The following is an 11,452-nucleotide window of genomic DNA, read 5'->3' as shown; positions in this document are numbered from 1 at the left end:
TAATCAGATAAATAAAGACATGCAGAAAATTTAGTGTGCTCAGAAATGTATGAAATTATGTGTATAAGGATCACTCAACTTGTACACAGGCTAAATCACAGGATAAAGGGCAACAATTATAGAAAACTTAGAATTAATTTGAAATATTAATGTGGGACATGAGACAAAACGCTCCTTCAATAAATCTGAAAAGGTATGAGAAATAGTAATGGGAAGTAAAGCTGTGGTGTGGATTGAGGTTATCTCCTGATTCAGAATAAGCTAAGTTTCTCATGCCTCAGTTTGCTTTCCAGTTTTGAAACTTGCTATTTAATGGTTAATTCATTTTCCATTCTGAGGTGAAAATAGTGACTCACCTTGTGCTGATGCTTTAGGTGTTCCAAGAATTCATCAGAGGTGTGTAAGTAAATATCGATTAGTGTAAATGATGTGATAGCAATCTCAGTCCAAAGGGAGATTAAATTGAGCAAAGCTGGCAGGGAAGGGTGATACATGCTGCAATTAACCAGCATAGCTTAACAAGACTCCAGAAACAAGGGAAGGAGACATTCTTTCTAGCCAAGTGCCTTGACACTGCCTCCTCCACAAATGTATGTATGTTTGTGGTTCTGATTTATGCCAGTGGATTTTTTTCAGTTGAATAATGACATTGGTAACAGGGTAATGATGCTCTTATATTGGACGAATGATTGAGTTCTAATTATTTCTGGTATGTCTTGAAATTATTTCAACTATTCAAGTTAACCCTCCTTCCAAATGCTGTATTCAAAACAACTGAAGTTCACAGGGCTGGATATCATGTTTGAAGTACCTCTCCTTCCAAATTCAGTGTCAATTCATACCAATGGACACAGAAAGAGTTTGCTTAGGTAAGCAGTAGTACAAAATAATTAAACATGGCAGATCTTATTGAAAGTTAGATTTGGAAACAAATTCAGAAGTTCGTCAAACTTACAATTCTCATTATCTTTTGTTTACTCAGTGACTTTAGCAAATTGTACTTACAATGTATCTTAGTTTTCTGTGGGTTGACTCATTTTAGTTGGGTAATTTTTACATGGAATCTCGCATGTAGCTGTGGTCAGGTGGTGATGGTCTTTATCTGGGGGCTCAACAAATATAGACATCCAAAAATGGCATGATCATGGTTGGCTATTGCAGTGTTGGTGGGAGGGAGCTTGTTGCATTTGATGTTTGTTTTAACAGGTAAATAATGTCTTATACTGTTGCCAGGCAGTTCTTAAAGCACCTTTTGGGTTCTAGATTTCCTCTGCCTCAGCCTGAGTGGCTGGGGCTACAAGCACTCACTACCACTTCTGGTTTCTACTGGGGCACTTAGCCTGTCCTTGTCAACATTGCCTGTATCTAGTCTTCCTATATGACTTGGACTTTTTGAAGCAAGCAGTGGGTCCTAAGACGTTGAGTCCTCAAAATTAACATATGAAGAGGCTTTAAAATTGATCAAGGGTACTATGGGATTCCCCTCTGTATGCTGTGAATGACATTGGTTAATAAAGAAGCTCCTTGGGCCTATGACAGGGCAGAATAGAGTTAGGTGGGAAAACTTAGCTGTATTCTGGAAGAAAGAAGGTAGAGTCAGTGAGACTCCATGTAGCTGCTTGAGGAGACAGATGCTGGAATCATGCTGATAGGCCACAACTTCATGGTTATGCAAAGATTAATAGAGATGGGTTGATTGCAGATGTAAGAGTTAGCTAGAAATATGCATAAGGTAGTAGGCCAAGCAGTGTTCTAATTAATATAGTTTCTGAGTGGTTATTTCAGGTATGGATGGCTAGGAAATGAACAAACAGCCTCTGACTATACAAGAGTGTGTCTAAGTTTTCTGGAGCTGCTATATCAAAATTCTCACACTCAATGACTGGAAGGCCACATTTTATTACCAGTTAGGCTGCACAGTCCCAGTAAGGCCTTGCTTCCTGTCGTGCTTCTTATTATCATGGGCATTCCTCAGCTTGTGGATGCTCCCTTTGATTTGTCTCACCTTTTACTCTCCTCTGCATGTTCCTACTCCATGTTTTTCTTTACTCTTTTAGAAATGACTGTGGTAAATTAGGTTGGGACATTTCTATGAACCCTTTACAAATGTAAGATACTGGAATCTTCCTTTCTGGGAGCATATGAAAAGAACAGTCCCCTACTATAACACAGAGAAACAGAAAATGCTAGAATCAGATAGTTAAATGCTTATTATGAGATATTTCATAAAGCTTGCATTTTAGAAAATATCAGATGATTCTATATGTAACTTGGTTAAGGTAAAAATAATTTCAGACTGTCTAACATATTATAACTGCATGAACAGCCAGCCTAGATACAGACTGTCAAAAGAGAATGTCCTATGCTTTGCAGAACCTGAGAAATTTGTAACTTCCTGATTTGACAGACACTGTCTGAAGATGCTTCAGATAAGAGTGTCTGTTTTATTCTTTGCTTTTTCACTCTGGCCATTTAGTGGGGAAGTGAAAAAAATCTGACAAATGACTTATATAGTTAATATGCTATATAAATAAATCATTTCTCTGGTTGAGATAGATGACTGCTAAACCCTCAAGTGTGCAACCATCCACGTCTCTTCTTTAGGACTTGAACTCCTCTGAAGATGGACTTTGGCAAAAAATTTAGCATATAATTTGTGAAAGAGGGAACTTAACTTGTATTCAGCCTGTACCTCAATTAACATGCCATAAACCATTATATTCTACTGTTTAAAGAGGTTTTAGGGCATGATCAGACTCAATAGATAGAATATATTTACCTTTTTGAAAGTAGATTGTATAAATCATACTGCAAATACTCTAAGGAATGACACATATTGGTGTAGTTATTTCTGGAAAATGAAACCATTTTTACCCTACCTTTCACATGGAGTGATGTAATTTTCTTTCAAATGCAATACTTACCCAATATTAATACCACTTAATCAACCCCTGTCATGAATTAGGCCTCTGTAAGCATGTAGCTGTGTGATTACTGTTAAAGCTTCCCTGAACTAAAAAGAGATCTACTTTCCTCTCATGTGCTGACACATAATGCTACAGAAGGTCCAGATAGGTACCACAGAATTTCTAGATTATGCAGTAGATGCTATGACAGAATAGGGACTAGTATACAGGTCCATTTTTAATCAGTTGGGAATGTGTCTTATCACTGGACTAATGAACAAAACTCCTCCCTGACTGTGTCCCTTTGTGGGGTCACAAATTTTAACTTTGACTTCTCATCTGAATCATCTATCCTTTTCTGCCAAAACCAAGATAGTTGATGAACTATCCTAACTCATAACTGGAATGCTATAAAATCGCGTTTCATCGTTACTGAGAACAAAAGGAATCTTCTACAAGGGGATTTCTTTTATTTCTTTTGTGTGTATCACAAAGAAATCTTAACACAAATATCAACAGGCTAGCTTTGCTCCTGTCTCATAGATACAAAGAATGTTCCGTAGGATTGGGGAAGTTCCATATGTCCTGTTCCTCAAATATTTCAGAAACGGTGGACAGGAAAGTTGTGATTGTTTATTTGTAAGTATTTTTCAGAAAGGGTTTTTAATATGGTCTTGTGTTCTGATGACCTGAGTCCTGATGACCTCTGGGACCCATTTGCTAGCAGACAACAACTAACTCCTGGAAGTTGTTTTCTACCTCCATAAGTTTACTGTGCATGGGTATAACCCCCATATAAAAAACGAAATGTAACAATAGAAAGTATTACCAATGTGCTGAATTCCAAGACAGTACTCTTGGAATACATTGAAATCCTGATGACAGTTTTGTGAACAAATGGATTGACATGTTACATGCCATTTAATAGCAACTATACTAGCATCTCTGTTTTAATTAAATAAAACTAGTATTTATAAATAATGATATATGCACATATATCATCTTTGGAGTTAGGATGAATTTTAAACATATGGCTAATGAATTTGATAATATATATATAAAATTTCATTATAGTTAACTTGGAACCAGTTCAGGAGTGCTGGGAAAAAAAAACTTTGTGCAAATTGTTATTATTTTAGGGATACAAATATAATTAAAATGTGCAAAAAACAGTATTGTTATATTGTATATAAGCATAGCATATAGAAACATGATTATCTCAGAAGGCTGTTGACAAAGTCTAACATTCTTTAATGATTAAAACCCCTAAAAACAAGGAATGCAGAGACTGTACCTTAATATATTAGACACTATATATGAAAAGCCCACACCCAACAACACCTTAAATGGGGAAAGACAGATGTCATCCCCCCTAATCTTAGGGAAAAAAATCACTGTGTCTATTTCCCTAATATTATTAAATATTGTCCTCAATGTTTTCACAGTAAAACAAGAGAAATAAATAGAAGAGATACAGGTTGGAATGTGAAACAAGAAATTTTTCCTATTTGAAGATTACAGGATCTATGTTTAAAATATCCCAAAAATTTCACCAAGAGACATTTGAATCTAATAATCACTTCCAACAATGTAACAGAATACAAAAGCATGGTATAACAGACAGTAGCTTTTCTATATGACAGTAACAATTTAGTTGAAACAGGAAAAAACCCCATTCACTATTGATTCTAATTAAACCAACAGCAAACAAATAGATCTATGGATTAAAATAAGAAGAAGACAAAAGATTCCTGTACAATGACATTTGTAAAACAAGGAAAGAAATTTAAGAATACTCTAGAAGACTGTATGACCACCCATGCCTGTGGAGCAACAATTAACATTGTAAAAATGACCAACTACTAAAATTCATAAAGCAATCTATGAGTTTTAACAGAATTGTCTTCAGGATTTCATTGACAAGGCAACAAAAGCAATCCTAAAATTTGTATGAAATAATAAAATGCCATTACTACCTAAAACAATCCGAGGCAAAAAAGGCTAATTTTGAATTATAGTATAGAATCAGAGTAAGAGAAATAGTATGATATCTGCATACAACTGCCATTTAGTTCAGTGAAATCAAATAGATCACTCATAAAGATGACTATATAGCTATGCCAAGAGTGTAAAAGCATACATTGTAAAAAGATAGTAACAAATGATCCTGGAAATCTGGATCAACATATGTAGAAGGATAAAATGAGAACCCCATAGTTACCCTGTACAAAAGTCGTGTTAAACTGTATCAAAACCCTAAGTTTTGCCCTGAAGTTCTGAATCTGCTGAGGAAAACACTTCAAAACATAGTTATGTGTAGGGACTTCTGACAAGGATGCTAGAGCTTGGGAAGTCACAGCAAGTGTTGATATATGAGTTTACATGAAAAAGCCTGCATAGACAAAAAAGCATACAATCAGTAGGGTGACACCTACAGAATGGGTGCAGAATATTTGCTAACTATACCACAGAATGGGGAACAATAATTAGAATATATTAAAAACTCAAAAAATTAAAATGCTAAAAACAGTCTTTCTGATCAGTAGGTAGGCTAGAGAACTGACGCTGGTCACACAAGAAGAAATACAAAATAAAAAATAGTTAGTGTTGTCAGTCATCAGGAAACGTTAGCTAAGACTACATTAGATTACATCTCGTTCCAGTAAGAATGGCTATTATTAAGTAAAGATGGTGATACATGCTGGTAAGGGCGGGGAAATTCCACTGTATACTCAGTATAAAATAATTGCTTTACTCACTCCTATGTTGGTGAGCTTTGTTCATGTCTTGGCTAGTATAAATAATGTAACAGTAATTATGAATGTACAAGTGTCCCAATAGTATTTTGACTTGCACATTGATGATGGGAATGTGTCTAGTTTAGTTACTATGAAAATAATAATAATTATAAGAAAACTTAGGGGCTTGGCAGACGATACAGTTGTTAGAACTTGCTTGCCATGTGATACTGAGAGCCTGAGTTTGGATTCCTAAACCTACATAAAAATTCAGATGTGATGATACCTCCTTTTTAATGCCAGGCTCTAGAGGAAGATACAGAAAACTCCATGAATCTCACTAGCTCTTCAGCATAATCAAATCAATGGGCTTTAGTTACAGAGACAGACCCTGTCTCAAAATTAGACAGCGAAGGAAGGAGACAGACACTGAGTGTCAACATCTGGCCTACAAATGCTTGTGCACAAATGAGCACATGCATCCCATATATATATATATATAATTTTATTAAAAGTTTATTTTATATATATAAAATAAACACACATGCACATACATGGTGTGGAACAAAATGCCAGTAGTCAGGCAGAAAGTATAGATGGGACAACCAGATAGGAAGTAGAGGTGGTTCAAGGAGAACAGGATATTTCTGGGAAGAAGGAAGCCCATTCCTCTACAGTTGTGAGCCCGCCACAGAAGAAGCAAGGTGTGACTGCCTCACTGAAAAAGGAACCGAGCTATGTGGCTAGCATAGACAAGAATAATGGGCTAATATAAGTTATAAGAGTTAATAAGAAGACTGAACTAATGGGCCAATCAGTTTATAGTTAATTTAGACCTCTGTGTGATTTCTTTAGGATTTAACGACTGGGAACCAGACAAAACAAGGACTGGGCAGGACAGAAAACTTAGACAACACATACATACACAACTTAACAAAAAAAAATAAATAAAAGATGGAGGAGGCTCCTCAAAAATCCTGAAAATAGAGCTACAGTATGCTCACTCTACAAGACTCTTAGTTGTATACCTGAGGGAATCTATGTCAACACATTACAGAGATTCTTGCACATGTGGGTTTATTGCTACATTATCCACAATAACCAATAAATTTAAGCAACTTACATGTCAATGAACATGGGAATAGATACAAAACATGTGGTGTATTTATTCAGTGGAGTTTGTATTCATTTATAATTTCATCAGGATATTGTGTGGAAGCAGAGCTATCACCTTAGTTAAATAAGGCAGATTCATGAAAACAAATGTGGTATTTGTTTTCCTAATTTGGAGAATCTATATTCAAATACGAGTGCACAGCTATGGTTATTTTGTATGAACGTGATAGAGCAGAGGACTTGTAGAGGGAATCTTGTCTAAAGGAATCAGGGAAACAAGAGAGGATATGAGAGGAAGAGAGACAAAATATCTCAACTTCACACATACATAGGTCCACATTCAAGCATATGCCAAATATGCAAGAACAGAACAGGGGTATTTGTAGGGATGGAGGCCAGAATGAGGGGGGAGAGGGAAGTGAAGGTGAGTTGCTGGTGAACATGACCATCAAGATATGTGTATATGAAATTATCATTGTGGTATTTTGTACTATCTTGTTACAAATAAATGAAATATGATTATTTTGGAAAAATTTAATGAACAAAGGCATTTCTTAGGAAAAATTAGAAATATTACACTAAGAAAAATAATTTTCAATGGATTTATTTCTTATAATAGTCTACTATGGAAGTGCTTCTAACAAATAGGGGATGACATGCATCTGAATCAGGAGTGGAAATGAGTTAGGATCTGGCTGCACAGCCTTCAGGAGTCTAAAGTCTGATGTGAGATGTAGATACACACAAGGATTACAACAGTTATTAGTAGAGGCTCTCTGATCACTCATGTAAGGGGATTCAGTCAAGTGAAGTGATCAGGGTTCTAATGAGCATGTTCCCAGAAAAAATAATAGTGCCATGATTTGTAACAGTGAAATCAAGATGGTCTATACGTTCTTCAATCTCACAGTTGTAGAATTGTCCAGTTCAAAGGGATTATCCTAAAATAATCCAGGTTTCACTGCTTTTAAGTCTGGTCAGGGTGAGTGATTTTAAACAAATTACCTTGTAACTGCTAAGGAGTATACTACTGAGAAGAATCCCCAGGACCATCCATCATATCTAATACCTGACTGTCACTTCATGTTTAAATAATGACGTCAGCACCTATGAGCAGGGTCTGTAAGTGGCAGTGTGTAAGAGGAGTGGAGCATGAAGAATTTCAGCATTGGTACTTTCCTCAAGTTAATAGTCTTCCCCAAAGCGATATGTTCCTTATCGCATTGTGTAGAATCAAGAATGCAACTGATTCTGATGGATAACTTGGTCATGAGGAAGAGCAAAGATTCTTCTCTGGATGATAACCAAGTCATAATTCCCTTCACTTAAATAGCTAGGAAGTATCCACTTGGTAGGGCACAGGAAGAACCTGTCAGAAAGGCTGATACAGACATCTGGCTAATACACATTTAAAATCCACAGGATTACCTGCACTAAGTTCAGTTTTTTTTTTTTGTTAAAGATTGTAGACATCATTGTTCTCAGGTAGCAAACGGAATATTTTATATTAAAACATCTGCATTTGTAAACATACAATGTTGTAATATAAACAAATAATAGCAACTACACAATAAATTTTACCTCAATTTTATTTTTGTTACATTTTGAGTGGTTCAGATACACTACCCACCATAAGAACTGGCAGTATTCATTCAAATAGCATTGCACAGCTTAGGAAAAAGCTATGCTTTTCAACATTTTATTATTATAAATATTTTTGCTTACTTATGACTGCGATTCTCAACTCAGATATCTCAAAATTCTTTAACTGTTTCTTCTCTGCAACTTTTACTGAAGAATTCATCTTTTTCCAAATCAAAATGCATATTCAGTTTAACTTGGTGTTTTTACTGTTCTGAAGTAATGAACTGAAAGATTACTGTGTGGGAGAAGTGTGAAATACTGACCAATTGTGAAATCTATTTTAATATCAGAAATGGAAAGAATTCAATTATAAATTTAGAAATCATATGCAATTAAAAATTAGTGAATAAAACAAAATTTAAAATATATCTAGTTTGAGATGGTAGTTGAGGAGGTAGAAGCATGTGCCCGCAAGTCTGATGTCCTGAGTTCAATTCGTGGATGCTAGGACAGAGAAAGACCCAACTTGTAGTAGTTGCTTTTTGCTTTCCACCTGAATTCTCTGAGATATTCACACCCACACCTACACACCCAACAGTGGCAAATTAAATTCCATTAAAATAAACCAATAACACCCTATATTATTCATCGGTCTCTTCCTTTTGTGACAGACTTCTGGAGTTGCTCTCAATGAAAAGAAATCATGTAGTATTAAAATTATTTCCTAGAAATTTCCTTGACATATGAGAAAAAGAAACAGAGAAGACAATCAGAAATGTTTTCTGGGTACTTAACACCTTAACTCTAACTCAGGAACTAACTTTCTATCTATGCTGAGCTTCAGACAAAATTTTCAAATGCCTGCATCCTTCTAAGTCCAGTAAAACAGATATGGAATACAGGAGTTTGAGTTGGTCATTTGCTATCCATTACATTGCTTTCCCTCACTGGTCATGAGCAAAGATTTAATTAACCATGAAGCATTTGCTACAGTCAGAGGTGTCAAAAGAATAAGAAAAATATACCATCATACTGGTGAGACTTTACATAAGGCAATTGAAAAATTCTGATCAATTGTGAGGAAAATTTGGACAAAGCAAAACTCTTGACAGAAGATGAATTGTAGTAATGAATTTCCCCTCAGGCCCTAGAAACTATTGAAGACTTCTGTATAGAATATAACATGGTTGACATGGAGGGAGATCTTCAGAGATGGAGGACAAAATTGAAGTCATATTATCACAAGTCAAATGGCTAAGCAAGCAATGAACAAACAGAGAAACTGGATGAAAATAAGTCATTGAAGAAAAATGGGAAAAGACAGAGGTTTGGTAAGATGCACACCCTACCCCAACATGTGGATGTCAAACTTCTAGATTCAAACTGCTTTTTTATATTTTACTATGTTTATATTACTTAAAAAATTAAGTTTAAATATATTTTTATATTTTCCCTTCCACAAGTCCTTCCAATTCTTCTCCCACTCCCTATCCACATAACTTTAAGTTCTTTCTTATAAATCAAAAAGCCCCACATAGGAGCACCAGATTGAGCTCCCAAGGTCCCGATGAGGAGCAAAAGGAGGGAGATCATGAGCAAGGAAGTCAGGACCGTGAGGAGTGCGTTTACCCATTGAGACGGTGGGACAGATCTAACGGGAGACCACCAAGTCCAGTTGGAATGGGACTGATGGAACAGGGGACCAAACCGGACTCTCTGAATGTGGCTGACGGTGGAAGAGGACTGAGAAACCAAGGACAATGGCAATGAATGTGAACTCTACAGCATGGATGGGCTCACTGTGAACCTTGTCAGTTTGGTTGCTCACCTTCCTGGACTTAGGGGGAGCTGGGAGGACCTTGGACTTAACATAGTGAAGGGAACCCTGATGGCTCTTTGTCTTGGAGAGGGGTGGAGTGGGGGTTTGGGTGGAAGGGAGGGGAGGGAAGGGGGAGGAGGAGGAAGGAGATGGAAATCTTTAATAAAAAATGAGGAAAAAAAACCTAATACAGCAATAAAATCTCAAAATATAAATAAAATAAATAAAACCACACCACAGAAGATACATACATACATACATACATACAGACAGACAGACACACACACACACACACACACACACACACACACACACACACTCCAAACTATACCAAAATAAAGGCATACACACACAAAAATCTGTGGTGTCTATTATACTGATCAACTACTCCTCAACAAAATGCCTGCCTGGAATGGTTTATATATCCATATCTCTTCATTGGTAAAAACTGAGTTTTCCTCTCCCAGCAGGTATAAATGATAGTTCAATTGTTAACTTTATGCTAGTGGCTAAGTTTTCATTTATTCACTCATTCATTTATTTTTTAAAACATAAAAAATAAAATATACTAAGATAAGACAAAACTGTCACATCAAAGACAAATGGATAGAAGGAAAAGAGTGTAAGAATAGGCCCACGGAACAGCTGAAAGGCAGATCAGCTTGTTCACGTACTCAGGAATCACATAAAACACTAAACGGGAAGCCATAATGGAATGGACCTGTATGGCGAGAGAGAGAGAGAGAGAGAGAGAGAGAGAGAGAGAGAGAGAGAGAGAGAGAGAGAGAGAGAGAGAGAATGAGAATGAGAATTAAGAGTAAAACAAATATAAAAATTAAGATAAGATAAAATTAAAAAAACTGAACAACAAGACAAGATTGTCCACTCTCTCCATATCTATTTAATATAGTTCTTGAGGTCCTAGCATGAGCAATAAGACACCAAAAGGAGATCAAGGGTATACACATTGGAATAGAAAAAGCCAAACTCTCACTGTTTGCTGATGATATGATAGTTTACATATTTAATCTCAAAAATTGTACCAAGGAACATGTACAACTCTTAAACACTTTCAGTAATATAGCAGAATACAGTATTAACTAAAAAAATAAGTAGCCCTCCTGTACACAGATGATAAAAGGGCTGGGAAAGAAATCAGAGAAACATCACACTTCACAATAGCCACAAATAGCATAAAGTATCTCAGAATAACTCTGACCAAACAAGTCAATACTTGTTATGACAAGAACATTAAATCTGTGAAGAAATAAATTAAAGAAGACACCAGA

This window comes from Arvicola amphibius, chromosome 2 (genome assembly GCF_903992535.2).
Source record: "Arvicola amphibius chromosome 2, mArvAmp1.2, whole genome shotgun sequence".
In the NCBI taxonomy this organism is placed as follows: Eukaryota; Metazoa; Chordata; class Mammalia; order Rodentia; family Cricetidae; genus Arvicola; species Arvicola amphibius.
This window is presented reverse-complemented; position numbering follows the sequence as displayed.